The following is a 21,393-nucleotide window of genomic DNA, read 5'->3' on the forward strand; positions in this document are numbered from 1 at the left end:
GCAAGCCCCTCGATGAGACGGGAGCATTTTCCCTTGAAGAGATCCATCAGGATTCTGTGTACGAGTTTATGTGGCTGAGATGAGAATGGTTGTGTCTGTGAAGTAGACAAGAGTAAAAAAAAAAATGATATAGATGTTTGCATTGTTGTTGGGTTCAGGAAACTTCTATGGTGCAAATAAACTCAATACTAAGTTTCAAAAGATGTCATCACACACAGTAATGTATATTTCTTTGTCTCAGATCCTGGTCCATTTAGTTCTTTTTCAAACCTTGTTTTTTTTGTCTCTGAGGAAGGCTCAGGGTTAATGGCACAAATGGTTCAATGCATGTGTGTGTGTGTGTGTGTGTGTGATCCCTATCGTCACACTGCCTGATAAATTTGACCTTGCTGTGACCTCTGCATGCAGAGGACAGACGTGATTTTGCAGACTCAGGCACTGCAACGATCTTCCATTATCAGTGTGTTTAATATAATGCAGTCAATAATGAAGCGTTTTGGTTTTAAAGGGACAGTACACTCATATGCAAATGAAAATTCAGTCATCATTTACTCACCTGCATCTTGTTCCAAAATGACTTTATTTCTTCTGTGGAACACAAAAGGTGAATGACATAAGATATTAAGTCTAGCATTCTTAAAAATTTATAAAAAATTTATGAGATTATGCTTAAAAAATATATAAGCTTTACGCTTAATTCTTCTACATTTTTCAAAAAATAAGACCTAATATCTTATGTCATTTTGCTTCTCAAGTGTCTTGATTTAAGATATTTGTTCTAGAAAACAGGGAAAAATGCTATGAAAATTATTTTTTCCACGTTAATATATTGAAATTTAATTTTTTTTTTAAACGGTGGCTGTTCAGTACCAAAATGACAAAAAAGTATCATGAAACTGGTGAAACTCATGAAATCATGAAACAATACATTTCATGCATGATATTTCAAGTCTTCTGAAGTAATAATTTTCCCCTCCAGGAGCCTGTTAACCACTATGTGACCGAATCTTCGAGTCAATCCTTGTGAGTTGAATCCTTGAGAACCAGATCAGTCTGATTCTTGAACAAATCATTCAGACCATATTAATGAAGTGGATTAAGCAATTAATTGAAAAGAACTGGCTCAAAAGAACGATTCATTCATGATTTAGACATTGCTACTGCTCTCATTTAAAGTGACCTTACATTTAAGTTTTCCTTACATTTTGTCATGTATATCCGAGTATAACAGATTGTCGAAAAAGAAAAAATGTATGGCAGGGATGCACAAATGAATCGTTCACAATAAGATCAATAAAACGCATTTAAACAATATAAGAGTTTTCTTTCCATTTTCATTCTAGGGTTGGGTATCGTTTGGGTCTTTTCGATACCGGTGCCAAATCGATACTTTTAAAATGGTTCCGGTGCCTAAACCGATACTTATTAAAAATAATAATAATAAAAATTCCCCCAAAAATGTTGTGGAGTAAAAAGGTTATAATGTTCTCTTTTGCTGGACAACAAGTTTAGAAACGTGAATACAAGAGAAATTTAGCTTTAGGCATTTTAATTTAAGCATGTTTAGCTTAGTTAACAGAAGGCTACCTGCTGCCATCAGAGCAAGTGTAATCATTTCCCGGGTTGTGCTTTTTAAGTCGGAATGTGAAAACAACATGGACACTCGCGTTACTACAAAGATTTGTTTGATTTGTATTAGAGCTTTCTGACTTGAGTTCACGTGCATTTTCTCAGTCGGGAAATAATTTTTCACGTGATTTTGATTTCGGTTCTAGTACATACCGGTTACATAGGTACCGGTGCCATATTATTATATACATATTATATTTTGCCTGAACCATTCCCATGACACCTCAGTCATACAGAGCTTATATCCAGATCACAAAACCCACTGCACTCTCTCTCTATCTCTCTCTTCCTTATGCATCTATTATTCATCCAGCCTTTCTCTCATCGCCGCACCTCATACTGCCAAAACACTGGTGCTAATAAGGCTCATAGCTTTCCTCGATGATTATGTGTGACAGCTTGGTCAGGAATTAGCCTCACTTTCAACCCTCTGAGAGGCACAGAGTGCCCGTGGCACCCCGCGGTCAGTCTTCTGACACTCCCAAATGGAGTCAGGCCCGAGAACTGCCTTGATCCAGCACAGCCAGCCTCCTGCTCCTGGGGTCTGGCCCGTTCTGTTTGTTCAGCAGACATTTTAACCTTCATCTCAGAACAATAAAACAAGAATAGAGCGAATGTGTGCGCGTGAAAGAGCAAGACAGTGGGGGTATTTGACACATCTCCTTAAGCCACTGTGTGCTTTATTATCTTTGGCAGGCCTTATTGGTCGTGCTAATCAAGTGAACGATTTGCCACCCTCATTCCCGGCAACTGACAAATGCATTACGAACCAAGGGGTACGTACGACCTTGAACGTGTCACCTGCGAAACCAGCTGGCGCTCTCTCCGCCAGCAGGAAACGACCTTTCGGAGGTCAATAAACTAAATAATTCACAAAGGTTATTCGCTTTGCGCTGAACGCACAACAAATCTGTAACTCCCTTGCTGCTGGACTCGGTTCATAGCACTGATCCAGTTTCGATCACATTCATGACACAGGACATATGCTTGATTTCTTTGCCCTCTCAGACATGAGCACCTCATGAATTATTTAAGCATGACTTTGATGTGAAACACTTAGTGGCATTTGATAATGCAGGGTGTTTATGATTTGTACACTAACTTCACAAATTTGGCAGAGATGATACGAGGCTTGGCACTGATGTCTGTGCTAACAAATTATGATCATTGAAGCTATCAGTCTACAGCTGCGAGCCTCTCCAGATCACACATGATTCCCATATGCATGAGGTAAGAGAGGCAAACGTCACGCTTTAAAGGTTACGTTAAGAATGGAAACATCAGCGGCGGTAGCCAATGAGAGGAAAATTGTTCTGTTGTTTACAACATTAACCTTTCACAGGATGGACGACACGACAGCCAGCCATAACTTCTGACAACTTTTTTATTCTCCTCTCAGTACCGTAACACACACAATATAGGTTCCACACATGCTATATACATTATTATGTTACCGAACAGCACCTAATACTACAAAAATGTGCCAGCAATTCACACTAGGACAGAAAACACCTTTGCTAGTGTTAACGGCCAATAGTTTATTATCATCGCTAGCCAATTGTTATATCTGAGTGGTAAAAAACTTTTTATTTATTTAATTATTTATTTATTTTAAATAAAATTAACTGTTTATTTATTTAAATCAGTAGGGTCACCTAAATAACTTCTGTATTTTCTTTTATTTCTTTAATTATTTTTAATTAGTAGGGTTACCTAAATAACTTCTGTATTTTTATTTATTTATTTGATTTGATTTTTTAACATCAGTAGGGTCACCTAAATGTAAATGCCTAGTTCTTTCATGAAACTATAGATGGCGCAGGCTGATGGGTTCTTAACATAACTGATGATATTCACAGCGTTAAACGACTTGGCACTAGCTGATTGGTTCATGTTGCATATGCAGCCAATGAGCTTGCTGCTTTTCATTTAAATGGCTGGTTAGCATCCACTTGAGCATTTTGCAGTTCGCTTTCAGAGTTCCTCTGAAACCCACCACCTTCCCCAGCTCCACCTGTATAGATCTGCTACGGGTTATTATATATGCTATTTGCGCGGCTATATATGCTAATATATATTAGTTGCAAATCTCTTAAGGTAGTTTGTTGTTGTTGTTGTTGTTGTTCTATCTCATTTGTTTCTTTTTTTTTACTATTCTTCTTCAAGCTGGCAGTCTTTGTCCAGTGTCTATTTCTTTCCACAAGTCATGAGCAATAAAAATGTCTTTGTGCTCTTTTAAACAAGAGTTGTGGTTTGTGTGGGTCCTAATGCATCCTTGTTTTGATAAAACTAAGGTGTAGTGTATTACTATAATTGAATCACCGTGGCCAACCCCAGCAGGTGGGGTTTGTCTGAAGATTAGATAAAACAGGCGCTGGCTTCCATATGGCACTGAGACTCACTAAAGATTAAATATGTTTACTTACCCTTGGACTAGGTACGTCAAGGCAAATACATCCATATGACTTAGTCAGTGTATGGTCTCAAAGATAATGACTAATTCATGATACCGTTCCTCACAGGTGTTTATTAGATTGACTTAAATGTCACCATGTAGTTCCCGTCTGCATCAGGATGGCCTCAGCGTTTCCGCTGGCCTTGTGCCACTCTGTAATCATACACTGCATAACTGATGTCTCAAAGCTGCTGAAACATCAGTATTTTCCAGCAGATGCAGAGGGGTTGTAGCTGTTACATGCATCAAAAGCTGCGCACACCTGGCAGCACGCTGCGGGATATTACTCCTGGACGCAAGTGTGTCTGCAGTAATGACTGTGGATCCAGTAGTTGTGATGTCTGGGAGGATGTGTGAAAGCACAAGTGTCATGAAACCAGAAAAAGTGCTTACCTAAACGCCTCTGTCTCATATGTAGTGCTGGAAAATATCCAATTGATTTTACTGAATTGGTGAATATCAAACAGTTCTCTTAACATAGCACTTTAAAGGCAAATTCATTCTAGTGAATCGTTTCAAAACAGTTTGAATTGGTTCAAAACAGCTCTCTCTCAAATATGTAGCATAGCATGACCCCACCCCCACCCCGCCACCCCAACCCTAAGCGCAAACTCCAAGATTTCATTGGTAAAGGCTTTGATTGGTAAAGATTTCATTTCATTAGCATTACTATGTGTTGGGATCGGATCCATCCATGATTCTTCTGAATTCTGAACTGAATCCATGAAGTCTGACTGCGTAATTTAGTTGACCAATAGAATTTGATCTTGGGTTTGCACTTAACCGGTTTGGGGAAATAAATAACACATTTAGCATTACAATGTCCGATTCATTCTATAGAGTCAGCTCATCTCAACCGGTTCTCTTTTCCATATGCACATAGATTTGGAAAATCTGATTCATTATAGTGAATCGGTTCATTCAGACAGTTTATTTAATGATTCACAAAAGGATTCGCCAATTTAAATCCGTGCAGAACATTTTAGATCTTCTTTTTCCTAGTGGAATATTTAGTTAAATTTTGCTGTTAATTACTGTATTTTTAGCTTATTCATATAAATTAACTTATATTCTATTTTTTTAATTAAACATTTTTCAACTAAATTTAGTGTAAATCAATACTGAACTTTCAAGAGTTAGTCTTACTTTACAATGAAAACTGTATGCACATATTTCTAAATGATATATGAATTGAGGAAGCAAACAGGATGCAAAATTAGATTTTACAATTAAGTAGAATTAATTAGAAATTGAAATTAATACACTTTAACTATGCATGGCTTGACATCATTAGCTTGACAAAGCCTCATTCAAAATATTATCAATGAATAATGAATAGTGGTTTTGGCATAGAAATTAGACACTTCATGAAAAGTTTACTATAGAAGAATGGTAATATAGCACAGTAATATTGACTACTATTATAGTGTTTTAATGGTGCATTTTTGTGTCTGTGTGGAGGAGCCAGGTCACGATATGCTTCAATTGCATTCAAGCAGCATGAACATTCCTCAAAATTTCTTCTCATGTTTCACAGAAGAAAGAAGATCATGCAGGTTTGGAGTGACATGAGGGTGAGTAAATGATGACAGAATTTTTATTCCTGGATGAACTATTCCTTTTAAAGGCCAAGGAGGAAGATAAATACAGAGAGACGGAGCGAGACAGTGAGAGAGGAGTACGTGAGTGAGGGGTGGGTGAGATTTTCACAGTGTGAAGGACAAAGTTAGTGACCCGTAGATTATTCAGAGGAGATTGTGTTTCAGGGCCATCTGAAGGTCAGACTGAATATTTTATCTCTCTGCTCTCCATAATTTGCTTTCAGCAGTTGGAAACTGTTTAATCACAGACGGCCGCGTAGAGGTCATCCTTACATCAACATTTGATCTGTTAGCAGCATAAATTATAGGGGAGCTACAATTCCTTTTTAAATAGCAAAATATTTGTATACGACCAGATGTCTTGTAACCAGATGAGTTTTTAAAAAAACTGTGCACATGGACTTCACAGTAGAGGCTTAATTTGTTTGCCGGACACAGATAACAGTGGGGCAACGAGGGGTCCAAAGGGCATCGCTTTCACACTATGAAGGGTCACGGCTGCTATTGACTAAAGCGCAAGGTTGGTGTGTCTCATTTAAACTCTATTTGTATCTGTCCGCTCAATGCATTCCATCTCATATTTACTCTATAATACTAACCTAGAACATTCATATTTCCATTGTACTAATCTAGAATTCTTCATTTATGGGCATATGAGGACACTCACACTGAAAGCAATATGTCATTGATATCACAGAGTCATGGAAATGGTACTTGTGTAGCAGTGCAGTCAGCAGTCATTGATCTGCAGTGCCATATGCTGAGATTTCCCCGGAGTGAATCAACCCGACTGCCTGTGAGTGTCTCAGAGGGACCAGAAATACGTCTGGGACTGCAGTGCTGTCCAAGTGCACTAGTTTCACTGTATCTACACTGCAAGTAAGTGGTGGGACACAACACAACTAGGCTGCACCTATTAAATGACTGTGACATAGGGTGCATCACATGAGCTCCACTCCTATTTTGATTTACATTTAGTGCAAGCTATACATTGCATGATTACGGTTCCTACATGTCAGCATGATGCTATCCTTATATGCTGTCCTCTAGATATGATCCTTATACTGTAATTGTTAAGTAATTGCTGCCTAAAACTGTGTTTGTTTAACTGAAACATGACTCTACTAATCACATAACATATTATCTTATAGCTGTATATTAATAACTGCTGATAATAATACTTCCTTATTCTGACACTAAAACAAGCATTTTTTGTAAGGTTGCTTTGAAACAATGTATTGTGAAAAGTGCTTTAAAAATAAACGTGAATCGAATGTTACCCAAACAAACTTCTTACTGTCAATTTCATCTTAATTGGACCACATATATTAAAGGTATATTTCACCCAAAAATGAAAATTCTGTCATTAATTACTCACCCTCATGTTGTTCCAACATGAAATCCGCTCTTGGATTTCATCAAAAATATCTTAATTTGTTTTGCCGAAGATGAGCTAAAGTTCGGAATGACATGAGGGTGAGAAATTAATGACAGAATTTTCATTTTTGGGTGAACTATCCTTTTAAATGATTGGCTAATAGAATTGTAATTTTTTAAAATAAAGATTTTGAAATACTTTGAAATACTTTATTATTATTACTATTATTATTATTATTACTACGGCTAAACAGTCTTGTGTCATGAACTTGTACATCACAGCAATTGTTTGTGGTTCATTTTGAATCGGACCTAGCTGAAAAATGACCCATGGTTCACTGAAGGAGTCATTTGAGTAATGACTCTGGATGACGAATCATCAGTGAATCAATTACCCAAATGACTCATTTGAGTGAGATGATTCACTTACTGAGCGAGTCTGATTTAAACTGCTAAATCACAAGTGAGATCAGGTTCACGCGAATCTTTTTGACTCGTTAAAAGATTTGTTTTGTAAGACTATTTTTTCGTAAATCAGACATCACTGCTTGTGCTCTGTTTGGGTGCGCACTCTAACAAGATGATATATGTGACAAAACGGTATATTGCAGCAAAGTGTTCCTGAATAGATTTTACATTATTTTTGTTTATATATTTATATAATTTTTTTTCATGTTTCCTGTAAATACCCAGAAGTGTGAATGCCCAGGGGGCATTCTGATTTTGTTGGATCGTATTGCTTATTTTCAATATAGACGTGTGAGAGAGAAAGACAAAGTGAGTATGTGTGAAACACAGAGAGAGAGAGTGAGAGATGGTTGTTGTGGACTGCAGTCTCCCCCCTCGAACAGGGAGTTTTATCTCTACTACATACGGCCTGTTAAAACGGCCTCGGACTGTTCCATGCTGCTCTGATAATGAGCAACCAGGGGCAATTGAATGTCAATGCCCCCGTGGGAACAGAGGAAATGTGCCCGGGGGGGCTATGTCCGCTCTCCTCCTCCCCCCTGAGCGGCCGGTCTAGAGCGAGAGAGAGGCAGTGTAACCTTGCGGAGTTGTCTCTTTGTCCTCTGATCGGCTCACTGGGTGAAGGGGGGTCTCACTGACAGCTGAGTTTCCCCCACAGGTGGGCCTCATGCAAACAATGCAGGTTGGGCTGTTTTAAAGTCATAGGCTGATTTTGACCTTCCAGAACTTCATTAGGATGTGACCTTTGGGTGTACTTATCATTCTAGACATGTGTTGACATATTTCATTTCCCTCAGTTTGGTTTAGAATATAGACGTGTTTAAGGAATATTGCAATCATAAATGAAAAGTCATTTTGTATTCGCCCTCATGTCGTTCCAAACCTGAATGCTGTTATTTTGTCTGTGGAACACAATTTATCAATATCATATTGTTTATGAGCTGATATTAAAAATTTGTATCGATTAATATTGGATATTTAACTGTGCATGCTCGTTTTACCATAATCTAAAGCTCACTTCATTTTAAAGTACATTTTTTAACACTAATAATTTACTAACACTGTTAAATGCAATATTTAGCAAATCTTAGATTCCGTTTTCATACTGTACACGATAATGTTGTGATGCTCAAATTCACTTTCTTAAGTTTTTAGTGTACAACATTTAGACTAAATAATTTATAATATTTCATATTTATATATAACAATAGTATTCTTATACTTTCATATAAAATATACAATAGTTAAACTTATTAATATTAAGGGTCGATATTGGATTTTGCCAATAATGAATTTGGAAAATCTGCCCAATAATCGATTAATCGGCTGATAGTTTTTTATAATATGTCATATAAATAAAAACTTAACTAAACCAACCTAACTAAACTAAATGATAATCATTGATGAACTTGATTACAACATTAACAATAATGACTTTATGTAAACGCTTTGTAGTTATTAAATAAATGTAATTTAAAAATAGCTCTGCTTTATCACACACTGACAATGTTTTTTATTAGCGTATCAGTGCCGATACATCAGTTAACCTCTTATTAAAATAATCATTTAAATTTTTAATAATTTTTTTTTTTTTTTTTGTCCCATAACATGATGTATTTTGTAACATTGATGTGTTTCAAGTGTCCTAAAGCCATAGAATAGCTTCAAAAATGACTTTTAAATTATGTCTGGTCATGAGAACCAATAATGTGTAATCATGTAATTGACATTTTATGTGATGCAGTGAAAGCCACCATATTGGCTTGCAGGCCAAGTTCAGTCAAAGCTATCAATTGGCTTTAGGCTCGGAAACTAGCAAACAAGTTGTATGAAGCTCTTGAGGGTGAGTAAATATTGACAGAGGTTAAATTTTGGGGTGAACTATTCCTTCAAAAGTAGAAACCTCCATACAGACTTCCTTCTGTTTCATCCACAGTGAAGCTGAGGTCTGTAACACATGTCCTAAACACAAAACACGATCCCCTATCAACCACAACATCAGCAATCCGACACGGACCAGGACAACAAGAGAGGTTCAATAACTCGATCCTTTTAACGCTCAGTAATAAAATCTCACCCAACTGTGTCACTTAGAAAGCCGATACACTGTCTTTTAGAATGTGTTTATCTCAATCTGGAAGGATCCAGAAGTCCACAAGGAAAAGCGTGCTTCTTGTACAAAAGCCTGCCCTACAAAAAAAAAGTGGATTCTCCAGAGAATGGCGTGTTAGGTTAGAAACAAGGCCAGACGCGACATGACAAGAAAGATGTCAGAGCGTGTTTGTCACCTGATGAGAACCATGTCTCGGTGTCAGTAACACCTCCGATGCCTCCTCCGAGAAAAAGATCTTCAGGATCACAGTAGGGAAAAGTTCAGAGAGGGAAAGAATAACAACGGCAGAGAGTGCTGTGATGGCACATTCAAATCCCACGGCTGCCTGGAAATGTTTTTACAAGGGGCTCTGTCCTTTCCATCTGATAGTCAAATGAGGCAGAAGAAAAGCAAAGCAGCCCCTCCCAGACCACTCTCTCTCTCTCTCTCTCTTGTATCCAGGGATTAACCAAAGACCACAAAGTAGGTCAAGAAGACATGCACTGAAAAGCAAGGAAGGATAGACCGTGAACCACCTCTCTATGACAGGCCGGGACTTGTCCTTCTGCTAGATTTCGCCGCACTTACACGTACGCACACCAGCGGCAACCTAGATTTCAAATTTGAGCAAAGACACAGAAGTGACAGCCAAAGTGTTTGAGAGCCTGCGAATGTAGGTTAAATGCTGGAGATGTAAAGAGGGACATCTAGAGTAAATACTCTTTTCCCCGTCAGTCACCGGGGAGCTTTTAAACGTATTTATTCATGAAACGACAAGCTCAAATCACTCATCACTTTTGATTAACTCAGGGAACGTCGTTTCGGAAACCATTTTTATGGCGTGAATGCACTAGAGACTCTCGTCTCGCGCCTTTGGATTCTCAGACTTTTTGTGTCTTTGAGCCTAAAGGAGCGAAAAAAGACTTTAAAAAATCGGATGAAATCACCTCCCGCCTCTTTCTGACACATATCATGGAGATATCAAGGGGCTAACGGGTGCTCAGACGGACTTTGAACCTCTGCGAGTGCAGCGCTTGCTTTAATACCTGCGAAGATCAGTAACTGAGCGTTCTAAAAGCTTCCTGTTCAAGATATAATCCTGTGAGGGCTATTTTTAGACGTATATTTGGAGCCCTGCAAAAACAGAATATTAAATCTCATGCCTTCACGCCTGTCTGATTATTTATGAATACATCTTTATCTAGGTCATGACTTTGGATGCTGTGGTGATCACCTGTGTCATTTACTCTCAGTTTAAAGGAATGGTTTTAATAAAGCCTGATTCATGTTGTGTTTTTTATTATTATTATTCTGGCATTTTTACTACAATGCCAGATTGTGTTGTATTTTTATATACTTGTAACCACTGGATGTTTATGATATTTATTTATTGCATTTGTATCCCAGTTCGTGTTGTGTTTTTTATTTATTTGTTTATTTTGTATGCTTTTGCATGTAACAATTTAAATTAAATTTTGTATTTATTACATTTTTTTATTTATTGCATTTTGTATCCTGGTTCATGTTGTGTTTTTTAAAATGTTTTATTTTTTACTAGATTGCCAGATTGTGTTCTGTTTTTTTATATGCCTCTGCATGTATAATTGGATATTAATTTCACAAAATTTCACAAAAATGTAAATCATCACATAGTAAATGAGATGTTGTTTTAACTAAAACATTTCCATTATTTACCAAATGTAAAAAATATTGATGGGCAATTTAAAATGCTTTCCATCCATTTTTGCATTTCATTTCTTTATGAACCTGAAGTAAAGGATGTTAATGAGGTGAAGAAAAGGGGAGGCAAGTTTCAAAGTGCAACATTGTAATCCAATGAAATAATTCAACAAATAACCACCCAGACAGCAACATAGTGTTGGCCCAGATCCGGCCCACATCTGGCCCATGTGAAATCCATGCGGGCCAGATGTGGGCCGGATCTGGGCCGAAACGGTCTGCTGCCTGGGCATATATTGAGTAAATCAGAAGAGCAAATTGCAAGAATGAAGGCGAAGAATAGTGTCAGTGTTAGCCTGACCCAGTGAAAACTACAGTCAGATGTTACTCAAGAAGTTTAACACATAAACATCAAATTCGAGTTTCTGTGGTTTTTAAGTCAGAATCTTAGTTGAATAGGTGTATGATGAAAGCTCCCCTGAGAGGAACTTGACTCTTGTTTACTAAACCTCACTGCTTTTTGACTTTTTGCCATTCTTCCACCTAATTTGGTTGGCACACACTGTTTTGTACAAGTCTAAGAGAGTAAATTTGTATCTGATGACATTCAAACTGCTATTGCAAACACCTTCCAACCTAAATACACTCAAAGTGTATGTTTATGTGTCTAAACACAAAGGTAATTTGAGGTTTCAGAAGTTCGAATGACACTGTTTCATCAGTCGCACCTGTAGTGTGTGATGCTTCTGAGGTTTGTAGAACTTAAGATGTATTGATATGCATTTGACGAGTGAGGTCTCGCTGCCAGCATGCTTATTTTCCTATGTCGTCTCATCTCATGTCATATCTTTTGCTCGTGCTGGTCTCTCTTCTTCTTTGGCCACCAAATACAAAGAGGTTAATGCATGGATGGGGCCAGAGGTCAAACGTTAATGTTCTCTGACACAGTGGTCTCTTCCCCTTGAGACAGTCAGGCGTCTTGAGTTCAAATGCCCTGGGCGACCTGCTGGACATGTGGAACCAGAGAATAAACCTGCAAGAGTTTCAAATCCCCAATTCAATGACAGAAGTCATTTTGTATGGTAAGACTAGATTATACATCATTCAGTCTGCCACACTTGTTTGTGACAATCATTTGAAAAAGAATTTAAAAAGAGTATAAATCTACACATAATTTGGTTTTGAAAGGTTTTGAGGAGGCATAGCAGTCAAATGTTTGGAATAATTAGTTAAAAAAAAAACACTTTTACAGTATGCTCACTAAGGCTGAATTTATTTGATAAAAAAATAGTAAAAACAGTCATATTGTGAAATATTATTAAAAATTAAAATAACTTTTCATTTTTAATATATCTTAAAATAAAATTTATTTCTGTGATGGTAAACCTGAATTTTTAAGCATCAGTACTCCAGTCTTAAGTGTCACATGATCCATCAGAAATCATTCTAATATGCTGATTTGGTGCTCAGAAATATTTCTTATTATTATCAATATTGAAAACAGTTGTGCTGCTTAATATTTTTGTGTTTTGAGGCAAAATCTCTTCTGAAATTCTAGTGGCAACATTTTGAGGTTGCCGTTTTCTTTTCTTCTCAGGACAATTTAAGCAAAACTCTCCCATCTTTTTTCTTTGCTGTTAGCGAGAAATAATTGAGCTAAAGTAATCTCATTTGTGACTTTTCTTTCCTGTGGCTTACATGTTTGAACAGGTTTTGTATTCATGTAAATAACAGATGAAAACATTGATTGTTAGACCTAATAAATATATGTTTACACTGAATGCAAAACCTGCCAGTACATGTTCCCAGAATCTCCAAAATCTGTAAAATACCTGTGATGCTGTAAAGATGATTATCAACAGGCTGAATTGCAGATGACATAGTCCATGAAGAATATGTTGAGGATGGAGGCCAATGTACAGAATGACTGAACAAAAAACATACTTAAACACACATGCGTCTCTGTTCTGAGGTCAAAGGTTGGCGTTCTGTGAAAAGCTTTGGAGCACAGGTCACCAGCTCGAGATGGTGAAGGAATGAAGGGCGGATATTGTATCTTCATTCATGTGGCATTTGAGGTCATAGTTCAAAGATGAAAGGTCCCCTAAGTTCAAAGGTCAACTTGGTGAGATAGCACTGAAATTGCTGATCCGGTGTGTCTCCGGGATCCAGGAACTTGTAGCTGAATCACACTTGAAAAATGCGGATTCATGCTGAAATGCTACAACAATGCTAAAAAAAAAACCATTTTGGAACAATTCTATTGGCAGAAAAAAATATTCAACCTTCATATTCAAATCTAAATCATCTAAACAATATACTGTGTAAACTTCTTGTTATACTGTACTGAATATTGGAACGGTCGTGATTACCTATAGGCTACAATTATACGTTTTGTTCTGTCAAATAAGGTACTATATCAATATTTATCCATTTTTGCTTATAAAATGCAGTATATCTGAAGCCATAAAGTTTTTGTTTTCCTCAGATTACTCCAGATTATTTAAAGTAAGAGGTGAGGTGATGCACGTCTGAATGCTCCTCAGGAGTTATTCGCCATAAAACAAGAAGAAGAAGAAGACGCACGTCTGGCTGTGCGCGCGCGCGCACGCAGGTACACACAAAGCGTCTCCTGTAGCTTTAAGCTGCGCTCACTCACTCACGCACTCACTCACTCACTCACTCACTCAGTCCAATAGTATCCAGCTGCAGACCCGCAGCACCAGCAGGTTCAGAACCGGAAGTGAAGGGCGGAGCTTACATTTTTTAACAGAGTAGCGCCACCTTACGGTTTTTAAGGGGTAATTTGCTTTTATTACACACGATACGTCATACTTTATGTATGTATGCATTTTATAATGACATATTAAGCAGTTTATATTCTGAAACTGCTGGTGCTGCGGGTCTGCAGCTGGATATATCTCACTCAGTCAGGGAGAGAGAGAGAGAGGAGGAGGAGTGTGAACATTGCGGAGTTCTCGGGGATTCCGAGAATATACAGTTCAGACTGAGACCCGACAGTCGGTGCTGGAGGCCGACGAGTTTTTGGACTCTACTTCCATTTGGCGCGGCTCGCGGCGCACGGCGCACGGCGCACGGATAGCGGAATCAGGTACGTGTCGAGACCACTCGATGCTGGAAGGACTCCGCTGCATATGACTGTGGTGTTTGCTCTGTGTTTATTGTGGTTCGACTCCTAGGAGGTGCTGAGGGAAAAAAACGGAATGTGAGACGCCGTTCACACGGGACGCGTTCTTTGGTTCATACAGAGGACGCCGTGGTTAAAAGTTTAACTGTTTTTAACTTGACACCGCGTCTTAAAAACGTAACAGCGAGACCAAAGACGAAGAGCGCATGCTGTGTGAATCGCAATGGTCGCTCCTGTCATTTAGTTTCCATTTTGTTTCTCTGTTACAGTCAGTGCGATGTTACCCTTTCATTTTATCTGCTGGTTTATTTTTCATACACGAGAACTGGTTATTTATATCTCTGTGTTTCCAAGCCATATCTTTTATAATATTTTATAATTTAATATTATGTAATGGAGTGAATGTGATTTATTGTAGTGATCTTGACTCTTCCTTGATATATATATATATTTTTTGTTTGTTTTTGTTTTTGTTTTTGTTTTGTTTTATATAACATTATTAGTATCTGCCAAAAGGTTATGCTTAAGAGCTGTCATTAGTAGTCATAAAAGTCATTAATACTCTTGGTGAATCTCTAAAGGACAAGATCTTACCTTTACCTGACGCACATTTTGGACTTTGCATTGTTTATAGTTTTCATAAGGTTTCCTGTGGCTTCAGTCAATAAAAATGGGGCAGAGGAGGTCAAGGGTTGCAGTTTAAAGGTGGTCCGAGATCATGGTTAGGGTTCAGTGTTGGTTCAGTGTTTGGTAAAGGAAAAGACCAGTTACTTAAAAGTGTTTGTCTTGGTCTGTGCAAAGAGCATAGATGTGCATGTGTTTTGAAGAAGTTGATTTGAGAAACAAGTTATTTATTCAGTTTTCTTATCGAAAATCTTTTACAATCATATCATATGTCTGATATCATATCAGGCATTTGTTTTGTCTGTTAGATCTACAATACAGGTGCAAAATGATTCTTGTCTCCAAATACTCTACTGACATTGTTGACAGCACTATGTGACCTGTTATCCGGCTTCTTTAAGATTGATACTGACTTGAAATGATGTTATCACTGCTAGAGAAATGAAAATGAACACATGGCGACCTAATTTCTCAGAGATGTCAATACAATGAACTGAGAGTGGTTAAAACCGTGCTGGGTCATCGTCATCTCAAAATAGTATCCTAAACATCAGCCTCAACATTGTGATGTCTGTTCACCACCTTCTGGCTTAGACCTTTCTTATGATGTTTTACTTTCATCATTAAGTGGCTTTTTTTACAGTAGTACTCCAGCACATGGTTGTAGCTTGTGCAACATGAACTTGCATGGTGTAACGTGTCATAAATCCATAGAAGCCACTGGCGCTTTACACTCATTAACAGGTCAGTTGACTGCTCAGGGACACGGTGGTTGCGTGTTTGTTCCTTGTGCAATGAATCTTGTTTTATACAGTGTATATCATTGATAATAGGTGGCCTGGAGATCAACAGGAAGCGGTGCTGTTTATACGAGAGGTTTTGTACATCAAAAGAAGGGATGGAGGTGGTTGTCTGGCTCAGGGAATTGAAATGCTGAGACAGTATGAAATACAAGGCACAAATTCTTCTCCCCTCAGCCTTGGGACAGAGGCAGGACTTTCATTTAAAGCGATGGATTGATTTTTGCTGATTGATTTACTGTAAACGATTTATAGTTTGCTGAATTTGCGGTGGAGGTGATGCAACTCTGATAAATTGAGCATCACCACATATTAGAACAACAGCAGTGACCTCAGCACACCAACCAATTGACCAGCCAATGCATTTTTGGACAATTCAAATTATACACTTTATTGCCCCTTATGCATTTTGTATACACATTTTGGCATAGTTAGATTATGGGCCAGTAAATTTATGCAGTACTACTACACACTTTAACATTTGCAGATACCATCTAGATCTGGCTGTAACTAGATGTTAATCTGGCCTTGTTAACATTTAGCAGCTAACCATGAATGATTTGCAAAGAACGGTTGATGAAAAGCATGCAAGTCATTTGTAAAGCCTCCAAAACGGACAAATGCTGATCCTGAGAAACATGATATCGACAACTTGTATAACAAACAAGTTAATTTAATATAATTACCCGGCTGACCTCTAACTGCCAGCTGTATTTCTGTATTGGTCGCTATGTCCTGAGGCGAGATGGACCTGGAGGTCAAGGAATCCTGGCAATTGGGTTCAGGAAGATTTTACTGCTCCTGGGGGACATTACTAATGGTGTCTTATTTTAAGCAGGTTATATGCTGCGCTAAGTGAAACGCCAGTGATTCTAGAGTTGTAAGGCTTAGTCGTTTGTCTCTCTGAGCCGCGAGATGGATACATGCAGATTTCGCAGTCCAAGGCCGCAGCGTGCCAAGCTGTCCTTCACACCGTATTAGTGGCCTGTCCTTTCAGAAACCTTCAAAGTCCTGAGAAGGACACAAACCCTGCAGTAATGCTGAAGAGATGAACACTCTCAGAATGATCTGCAATCAGCGCATCAGTACGACATTCGTAGAGCAGGCGTCAGGAATGATCCCGGCTTCAATTATTTCTCACATCTGAAAGCTTTCAGATCGCACAGGCCCAAGTAATTAACTAAAGAGGAGTTTTCAGATTTTATGAATGAAAGATGGATGTGTGGGTTATGAAGACTGCTGCTTGAGGTTGAACCATTTTAATAAGCTTTGTTTTGTAAGTGAGAGTTTCAAAGGCGTCAGTTAATATCTTAAGGGTTTTTAGCGATGTTGTCTTGTACCATGATTCTCAGGTAAATATTATACTATATATATATATATATATATATTAGTTAATTAATGCAAAAGAACATTCATTTATTTATTATACATTCATTTATTATTATATTTTATTTTTGTGATTCACCCTGTATGCATTTTTTTTCAGCTGTTATTATTTTCAAAATAATTAAAGTAAATTGAGTCCAGTGTCGCTTTTTCGCTTTGGTCCCCATTGACTTTTATTGTATGGGCATAAACATTTACAAGTCACAAATACCTTCTTTTGTGTTCTACAGAAGAAAATAAAGGCCCCAATATACTTCAAATGAAGTTCGTTTTCGTTCTTCGTTTGGGGGCAAAAAGAAGTTTGAAAAGGCTGAGCGACGGTATACTGTATTCGAACATTCCGACACCACCGTGCTGCTGGAGGCAGGGTGTAGATTATTATGTGTCGTGCCGCTCGCGCATATGCCCTAAACACAACGATGCAATGATGAAATGTATCTAGGTGTGAGACGGGTACCAATGGTCAGAATATTATAGACAAAAGAATAATGATTAGCAGCAGTTCAGAGTCAAGTATCATGTTTGCAATACAAAAGAACCATACCATTTCCTTTATCAGTCCTTTATGGGAAATGTGAATGGCTCATAGTCTGAAAACTTTTTTTTTTTTTTTAGTCTGAAAACTTAAGCATGATGTGAAAAAAATATTGTAGTCATCTTAATAAAACAAACATGTTACTTTATTTTATGATTGTTCATTTATTTGATTAAACTGGTTAAATTATTGCACCTTTTTATATTTTATGCGGTGTCATGATTTAATTTTGATAAAAACAAAGGTTAATTATTGTATGTTCTTTTGGCATTTCATTTATTGCATACCTTTTAAATTCGCTTACAGAAAAAAATGACAGCAGCAGCAGTATGGTGTAAAAACATTTATTTGAAACATGTATTTGCTACTCGCCACCTTATTTAATTCAATTCAATTCAAGTTTATTTGTATAGCGCTTTTCACGATACAAATCGTTGCAAAGCAACTTTACAGCAAATTAAGATTCTACAATATTTAGTGGATTCTCCATGTCGCTTTGCATAACTCGTGCTTCGTTGCAATTTCTTTTTAGGATTTTTATTCTCCGAATCTTTAAAGTCTCTCCGTGAGCGATCGTACAGGTGCGGATATATTGGTACCAGCTCAGCTATTCGACACTCCACTATTCATATTGCTAGTAATTTGGTGTTGTTGCTGTTCTAGATGTTGTTCTCCTGTCTGACCTCCATGGAATGAGAAATGAACCGGGGGAAAAAAATCTCACATCAAAGAAGGTGGAGTTCCCGAACCCACCCACCGATTGTGTAATCACCACGGACCAATGGAAGCTCAAATGTGTTTAGGAGCCAAAACGAACTTCCCAAAGAAAGTTCACTTTGGCCAGCTGTTTCGAACTGCCGAAACAAACTCAAAACGGACTTCGTTTCGGCATGATTTTGTTCGAAATGACGTCATATCAGTTCATTCTTCGATTTAGTTTGAAGTATATCGGGGCCTTAAGTCATGCAGATTTGGAGCGACCCGAGGTTAAATAAATGATGGCAGAACTGTCATTTTTGGCTGAACTGTCCCTTTAAATCACATGCTGACTTCCCTCGACAAAATCTGATCACAAGTAGTGACCGGTATAAGCGGTGACCACTTGTGATGGGATCACGTGAGACGGATGTTAATACCAGATGTAAACCGGGTCTTTGTATTTAACGCAGCTTTGATCTAATAGCTTCCTGCTTCTGTGGATGTCATGGGGCCTTTGTCATGCGGACTGTTTCTGCCAAGACTCATTTCATGCAGAGGTCAGGGGTCAAACACAGTGGAGCAGATTTACACCGCCTTGTTTTTTTTAGCACAGAGCTGCACGATAAAACCCCGGAAAGTAATAAAGTCCTGTCACTTTCGGAGCAGCCCACCCGTCACTGGCCTCAGACTGCTGAATCACTTAAGACTTACTTAAAGGGGTTAAAACGAGCTGAGCTGTTGCCAGGCAACAAGGGACACCTCAGCAGCCACTAGATGCGGCGTGTAGCTATCCGTCCCTCACGCACAGCCAGTGGTGAAAGCGTTGAAAGATTCTCACTGCATGCCCCTGCTCTCAAAGCACTCTAATGCTTCACACAGCGAGGCATGCTGGGATATATTATTATGGACTGCTGTTTGTATGCACTCCTGCCACAAGAAGTAGACACGAGTGGAAAGTGTTGGATTTTTGTGTTGAACTAAGAACTTCTCCATGTGAAATGCAATTCCCGTGCGTTCGCATTCACACTCTCACACTCCCAATCGGCCGCGGGCCATTGATTAGTTGAGTTTGAGCGTGTCTCTTTCGGTAGTTTGGGAGATGCCCTTGGACAGACGTCCTTGTGTCCTAGCGGACCGCTTGGGGCTTATGGAGGCAGTGCCTGCTTTCCTGGCATAAACGCACCGCTCTGACCTTGACCTGACTGAGTTGACCTGAAAACTTTTAAGTAACTCTCTAAAACTGGATTCAGTCATGTGACACCATGTGAAGGGCTTACGTGTCACACTTGTCTAGAGGTGTGGATAAGGGGTTTTTCATTCATATTATGAATTAACAGCTTATGCCCTGTGCATGATGAATATTGATTCAGTGATTGATTTTGTATAACACAGAAATTACAAATTGTGGTGGACAAAGACTTTGCCTGGTTTCAGTCTGGTCTGGTGGAAAGAAATATTGTTACAATTCAGTTGTTTTTGCAACTTGCTACATAAGCCAAATATGGATGTTAGAAATATTCAATGCTGATATTTATGTATGCTATTTGGCTCTGAAATGGTTTAACTGTGTTTTTTTTTGTTTTTTTTTAATTAGCACTTTGAATTTTAGTAAGGATTTTTTAAATTATTATTATAATTATTATTATTATTATTATTATTATTAATAATAGTAAAAATAATAACAATAATTACTATTATTATTATTAACAATATTATTATCAATAATAATATTAATAATAATGCATTTGTTAATTAGTCAATAAGTTTATTAATTAATTACCAAAGGAATCATCATTTTAACTAATTAATCACGGTTGCAAAGTATGATACAAAAATGTTATATATAATGATTATATATTTATTTATTTATTATATATTTATTATATGTTATATTTATTATTATATATTAATTAAAGAAACGCATCAATATTATAATAAATATTACAACATTTTAAAATCAGTATAATAAATTAGTATTGTTATAAAATCTATTTTCTAATAAATATTTTATGAGTATATCATAAACTAATAAAATTCCTTTTGGGGTGTTTTTTTTATTTTTTCCTCTCTTTCTTTTTATTTTATTTTATTTATTTTAGCAAATTTCTTGAAATGGCCTGAAAGATTCCCAGAAATGAACTGAACTTCCTAACTCTATCAGCATTTTTGCTGCTGTAGCTGGTATAAGGTTCATGTACTCCCAGCGCACTGGGATCTGCAAAGTTTGCCTTTTTCACAAAGCCGCTGTGATGCGAGTTGGTATTTTTCACCCGGTTATAACAAAATAATTTCTGCTCCAGTGGACATTGAGCTGAAGCCAGAATTGAGTATTTGAGTGAGCTAATGCTGGACGCATGTGTGTCTGTCCTGAGACTTGATGAGGGCCATGTAGAAACTGGTTCACCTGTGGCCGTTGACCTGTGGTAGATGTTTGTTTACATGTGCTGTCGCTCTGCTTGTGTGAGTACATTTACATGGCTGATTTGGTCGCAAAGGCCAGACGGCTCACATAGAGCAGATCTTTTCTTTAAGCCACCTGTCTCTGTCCAGGGCTGCCCTTGTCAGTTATATTAAGGTATGGCTTGCCCTAAATACACTTAAACAGGTTTAATAAAGGTCAATGATCAGTTTGACTAGGCCGCTTTGAATTATATTCGAATTTAAAAGGCATTATTTCAGTTAGGGTGAAAAAAGCTTTTGGCTTCTCTCCTGAGGCCACAAGAGCGCATCGAGCAAAATATTATGCACGTTACTTAAAAGCGTAATAAAATAACACGACTATCTTTGAAAAAAAAGTGCATAATGTTTAAAATAATGTTTATAAATCATATATAATTAATAACGTTGCTTAAACGATTAGAAAAAAAAACCAGCAACCATGCATTAGGGCTGCACGATT

At 37.7% G+C, this 21,393-nt stretch overlaps 1 protein-coding gene across 2 annotated transcripts in view; it reads left to right on the forward strand.

The window, feature by feature from the left end:
- Nucleotides 1-14,234: 14,234 nt before the first annotated feature.
- Nucleotides 14,235-21,393, forward strand: part of LOC107741128 (nuclear receptor-interacting protein 1-like) — a 32,058-nt gene continuing 24,899 nt past the window's right edge. For both annotated transcript variants that reach the window (XM_016553722.1, XM_016553721.1), the window contains exon 1: nt 14,235-14,414. The gene's annotated coding sequence lies outside the window, so the exon portion shown is untranslated. The remainder of the gene's footprint in view (nt 14,415-21,393) is intronic.

Source organism: Sinocyclocheilus rhinocerous, unplaced genomic scaffold (assembly GCF_001515625.1).
Source record: "Sinocyclocheilus rhinocerous isolate Xijiao unplaced genomic scaffold, SAMN03320098_v1.1 scaffold1307, whole genome shotgun sequence".
Lineage (NCBI taxonomy): Eukaryota > Metazoa > Chordata > Actinopteri > Cypriniformes > Cyprinidae > Sinocyclocheilus > Sinocyclocheilus rhinocerous.